The 6,000-nt window shown below is 44.8% G+C and overlaps 1 protein-coding gene across 1 annotated transcript in view; it reads left to right on the top strand.

The window, feature by feature from the left end:
• Positions 1-524: 524 nt before the first annotated feature.
• Cc2d2a (coiled-coil and C2 domain containing 2A) overlaps positions 525-6,000 on the top strand; it is a 73,305-nt gene continuing 67,829 nt past the window's right edge. The window contains exons 1-2 of the mRNA XM_036200346.1: positions 525-685; positions 3,847-4,067. The gene's annotated coding sequence lies outside the window, so the exon portion shown is untranslated. The remainder of the gene's footprint in view (positions 686-3,846; positions 4,068-6,000) is intronic.

Below are 6,000 nucleotides of genomic sequence, written 5' to 3'. Positions count from 1 at the left end.
ATTTCCCTTGTCTTTTTTTTTTTTTTTTTTTTTTTTTTTTTTTTTTTTTTTTTTTTTTTGTCATTATATTTGTATCCCAACTGGGTCATGTGCAGTGAGGAATCACAGAACCAGCAGAGGTTAGGCTTGTGCATCCAAGCTTCCCTGCACAGCTAGCAAACATGCTGGAGCCCTGATGCCCCTCCACAGAGACATCACTGCTGCTGGCTTAGACACCTTCTCCACGCTGCATGGACCACCATGATTCTAAATCATTCTACTTGCGAACACTTTCTGTACTGTACCCAAAATGCCGTGCAACCCAGTGACATGAGTCAGGGCACCATGCTGGGAGCCTGCATCCTCTCTGCCCAGCTTCCCAGCAGCTTTTCCTTTGTCTCTGTTCAGCAGATTATTTTCTTCTGCTTGCCCAACAAACGCATATTCCAAGACTTAAAGGTAAACTGTCACTTTAAAAGAAAAAAAAAAGCCGCCTAGTGACCTTCCTTGGGAACCGGTTGCTAAGCCGATGTTTTTGTCCTGAGATGTGGCTGCAGCTTCACCCGGAGCAGCCTCCCTTATCCCCAGCGCACCCCTTCCCTCATGTCTAAGAGATCCTCTGGCTTGACCCAACTGGTCTCTCATCACATCCCTCCAATCGCAGAAAGTTGGAACCTGCAAACTGCGTTTTGTAGAGTGGATTAAGGTAAATCAGTTTTCAACGGAACCGGGGCTGCAGTCCCTGTGTCCGGCTTTCATCTCCTTTCAGTTCCGGCTTGGAGGTCAGCCCCTCCCTGGGTGCCATGAGAGCGGATGGAATGCCTTGGAACTTTAGGGACTCTTGTAGTTTTGCTTTCTGAATGGAAAGTAAGTAAGGGCGCTGCAGGAACAGCTTTGATTTCAGCTGCTGTCTGGTGGTGTAGGGCTTGCAGGGGAAACGCCAGCTAGTGCTGTCCTCTCTGGCCAGTGCTGCTGAACACTGACTGCATGTGGCTGTTAGGCCCTTAGTTTAAACTGTTCCAGGGGTGGGGATCAGGAGTGCTCAGTGTTGCAAACTTCATTTTTCTTGGTATTAGACAAAGAGCTCTGAACCACAGGGCTGAGGGCTGCCAAGCTCCAAGGAAAATCTACGGGCTGTTGGTTAAGCTGATTGCTTTCTTCTTTGCAAAGAGGTGCTATGAAAAGCTAATAAAATCTAATGGGAAATACGCGCCTGCCATTGCACTTTCTATAAATGTTTCTGCAAATAAGTGTAATGCCAGTATAATATACAGAGAGAAGGGAGGACTGTATATGGATAGAGGAGATGTGTATATATATGTATACATACACACATATGTAGTTATATATAGATCGATCTAGATACAGATATTTGACCTAAGTTCATTTACAGACCTCGAGTTCATGTACAGAGTCATTCATTTGAGTTTTTACAGAGCATCAATAATGCAACAGATGATGAATGCAACTTTACATTATACAAAGATGACTTAGACCAGGTCCAGTGCTCGGAGTTTGCTGGGGAAGCAGATATGTGAGCAGATAAGGAGAGCACTGTGAGCTAGTGCCAAAAGAGATTTGTAAAACGGTCTAGAGCTTGATGAACAGTGGGACTGGTTCCAGGGAGGAACTTCCAGAACTCCCATACCACTGCTTGGGCCGATCCCACAGAGCACAGCCTGTGTACAGACCTGCATGCTGCAGCAAATGGTGTCATACCCATCTGATTAAATGACTGCACACAGCCATCTCACTGACCTTGTGCTCTAGAAGCTGTGGCTGGAATAATTTGTGGTTATATAGCTAATCATAAAAGAAGGCATGTGACAGCTCCTGCGACACCCCAGCTTTTAATGGGAGAGGTGAGAAAAGCCTCTTATCTCTGGAGAGAAGAAGTGAGTGTGGGTAGGAGGGCAGGAGGTTCCAGAAACACTTTAGATACACAAAGGAAAGCCTGCGCTGGAAGGAGACTTGATTATGGCCACCATGGCTTAGAGAGCAACGGGAGTGGAGCTTCAACACCCTAAGACTTTTCTTATGACTCTCCTCTGTCCCCCAAGCTCTCTAGCCCTTCCTCCCACTCTCCCCCCCAGTCATGACCTCTCCTTATGACCATCCTGGGGCAGAGACAATGACATGTCAGTGATGGGCAGGACCACACCTCAACCAAGACTGCTTGGTTATGTATGTTTCCTGGTGCCTTCTACCCAATCCTAAACTTCATGGCAGGACCCCGGAAGATGGACTTTGGGGTCACTGGACCCCTTTGTTCCATTTCCTAATGTCACTATATTGTAAATCCCCTTTCTCTGATTTTTAGTTAGCCTACTGTGGAGCTCATGGGCAAGCCTAGCTTATTAGGGTTGCCAAGGCTCAGGTTTTGACCCTAACTCTGGTAAAATTTTTAATAATAAAACCTACCAATATATAGATCCTGGTCTGTGACAGGCATCTTATTACAATTTTTTTTAGTATGGATCCCATAATAAACCATCACCCCTTGAGACAGGAAGTATGATTCTGACTTTACAGAATTGGCAATATGACTCTAAAATCACACAGGCTGGTGAGAAGAGGAAAATCTGAACCCAGGTCTATACTATTTTTTTTTTCACAAAGCCCTCACTCTTTAAAACCATAATTTCTTTGTGATAATTAATACACTATCCCTTGGGAGCAGCTATGATTGGGAGATGCCTCATTCTCTCAGTCCTCTGCATCCTGTAGGGCCATCATGGGGTCCTGGATGTGACTCTGATTGGCTGATTTTAGAGACTGTGGTCAGATAACAGTGTGGGTACTTTCCTTTTAAAAATGTGTTGATTTGCTGTACTGTGTAAAATAGATTATTGGCCTAGTGATATCTATGTCCTTCCTCACTGCTATAGTATTTGTGGTTTTGCATTGTATTTTCACAATAAGGAACTAGTACACAATAGTAATGGTTACCTTGTTTAGCAAGACAACTCAAAGAGTGTGCTGCCTGGGACTGGGGAGAACTTGGAACCACCAAGTGCCAAGGTCAGACTATGAATGTGAGATTTGAAAACTGTGACTTTGAGCACATCACATAACCTTTCAAATCTTAGTTTCCTTGAGTCTTAGTTGACATGCGTACTACTGAGAACTGTGGGAATGAGCAGAGCATATGTGTAGAGAGACTGCAAAGCTCTAGTTCCACAAACCAGGGCTCTTATTTTGATATTGTCATAGACTGTATTAACAAGTGGCCAAGGCAAATGCTGATGACAGGGGCTTATTAAAGCTGAGTCGTGTTTATTCATCTTTTCTGAGCAGCAGTGTTCATAAGAAAGATAAATTTTGGTGTCATTTGATTTCCTTCAAAACTCATTCGAAGGTAATGATCGGGAAAGAATGGGGAGACAGAAAACAAGTCCATTACATTTGTCATTTTCCACTTCTACTTCTTTCTTCTGTATATGATTTTTTTCTTAATTTATGGAGAGTCTGTTTTCCGCTTACTAAAACACTCCACATTCTTTATTTCCAGTTCCTAAGGAGCGGAGGTGTCTGTCAGAGCCATCACTGTCTGAGGTTCTCCTTCTATGTTTCCTGCCCCTCTCCAATACTCCCCACCCTTTATCACTGGGTCTGCTTTCTTCCTCTTTTCCCTTCCACTTGAGCTTTCTGAGGGGTCTGTATGGAAGACAACCGACTTGCAGATCATTTGTGTTTCATTATTGCACTAATTCCCTGGGAGGGTCAGAAAACCTGGAACACCTGGGGTGAGCTGCTTACCTGGCCCAATGCAACTAAGACTTGGCTCCCATGGGATCAAGAAAGGCTTAAGTTTGTCAGCCCTGTGCCAAATATTTCTCCTCATCTTCTCTCATTTGATCTTCACAGCATCCTAGCGGAACTTTGAAGGACTCCAGAATGTGCCCACGGAAATGGCTCCAGACAGCAATTGAGCCATTCCTTTGACGATACACATGCCCTGTCTACTCGGTGTCGTGTGCAGAGGCTGTGGGGATAACATCACACCAAGTGCAGTTCCTGCTCTCTTGAGGCTCTCTTCTAACAGTGATGGGCAGACACTGATGTACAATTACGAAAGCAGATTGGTGGTAAGTGTTATAGAAAAAGAAGACATTGTAAGGTACTCACAAAGTTCTTGGTGGGTTCATAATACAATGGGAAAGTTATTGTATAAAGAACTCTTAGGAAAGACCCCCCTGAAAGTGAACTTTCAGAGACCCAAAGGAACTGTGGTGAGAGAGAAAGAGAGACTGTCTGTCTGTCTGTCTGTCTGTGTCTAAGAGTGTAGCTAGCTTCTGAAAGAAAGTCCTAGGTACAGGAAACAGCAAGTGCAATGCCCTGAGGCAAGAAGGTCCAAGTGCAAAACCAGCCAAGGGAACTGTAAGGCTTTGACGGGATTTTAGATTTCACTCATTAGGCAAAGAAAAGTCATTGGAGAACTGTAGGTGGTGGAATGTCATGATCCTACTTAATTTCCAACCCTTCAGCCTGGCTTCCATGTAGAGACCACTATAGATGAGCAGTGTGGGGAGCAAAAGAGTCAGGAGGTTCCTGAGGCAGTCTGCAGGAGAGACAGGAGAGAGACGAGGGGGCTTGACCTGACCACAGTGGGAGTAGCAGAGGCCTTATGGTATAGTCCTGGACACTACCAGAAGGCTGGCAGATTTCTGGGAGATGGGGTGCTGAATTAGCCAGGGTTTCCCAGGAGTAGAGATCTACTGGGAAATTGTCTCCCCTGACTCTGGAGACTGTGGAGTCCCACAGTGAGCAGTCTGCAGGCTGGGGACCTTGCATGCTGATAGTATAGGACAGTCCAAGTCTGATGGCCCCTGACCCAGGGAAGCCAATGGTGTCACTCCAAGTTTAAGGCCAAAAGCCTGAGATGAGGGTGTGGGAGGGGGGCTGGGGACTGGTGTGAGTCCTGGTACCCTAAGGCCTGAGGGCCTAGATGTAAGAAGATGGAAGCATCCTGGCTCTTAGGAGTTGAGGGATAGGCTAACTCTCCTTTTGTATTTGTTCTTTTGGGGTCTTGGATAATTAGATGGTGCCCCTCATTTTGGAAGTGGTTCTTCTCACTTAGTCCATTCAGATTCAAACACTGATGTAACTTTGGAAATATGCTCTCAGACTCGCAGAACTGTCATAGAATATTAGTTTAAGATGTATTACATTTGTTTATGCTGTGGAATATGTGTTTAATGATGCAAAGATTTATTGCATTCTTTTATGTTGCATTTGTTTAATTCTATAAAGCTGTGTTACTTTGCCTGCCTAAAACACTTGATTGGTCCAATAAAGACCTGAACAGCCAATAGCTAGGAAGGAGAGGAATAGACAGAGCTGCCAGGCAGAGAGAATAAATGGGAGGAGAAATCTAGGCTTGAAGAGTGAGGGTTGGGAAAAGGAGGAAAGGAGGACTCCAGGGGCCAGCCACCCATCCACACAGCCAGCCATGGATTAAGAAGGAAAGAAAGATACATAGAATAAAGAAAGGTAAAAATCCCAGAGGTAAAACATAGTTAAAGAGAAACATGATATTTTAAGTTAGAAAAGCTGGCTAGAAACAAGCCAAGCTAAGGCCAGGCCTTCATAAGTACGAATAAGTCTCCATATATTTATTTGGGAGCTGAGTCCCAGATTTTTAGGTATCCTTTGAGCTAGTCAAGTTGACATATAAAGTTATAGCAGGGATGCTATATCAAAGAAGAGTGAAAATAGCTAAGGATGGCTGCTGGGGTTCCGTTATGGGTAGAATGGATTTGTTTTGTACAGTGGGAAGGCCGCAGCACAGGCTCATAAGCAAAGGCCAACAGCTTCATTTAGAGCCAAGGGAGGTAACCATGACACAGTCACAAACTGGATTCTAGCCTTCTGAGGAAGTGTCTAGACTCGGGGTGTTGATGTGGGGAAGATCCATGTATATATGGTATGTCAGGACAAGGATTAAGATGAGACAGCCAGGGCAACAAGAACAGGCAGAGCCAAAGCTCAGAGCACTCCAGCATTTGGTGCTGGGGAGAC

Source organism: Onychomys torridus, chromosome 10 (assembly GCF_903995425.1).
Source record: "Onychomys torridus chromosome 10, mOncTor1.1, whole genome shotgun sequence".
Lineage (NCBI taxonomy): Eukaryota > Metazoa > Chordata > Mammalia > Rodentia > Cricetidae > Onychomys > Onychomys torridus.
Note: the sequence above shows the minus strand (reverse complement) of the source record. Positions and strands in the feature narration are given on the sequence as shown.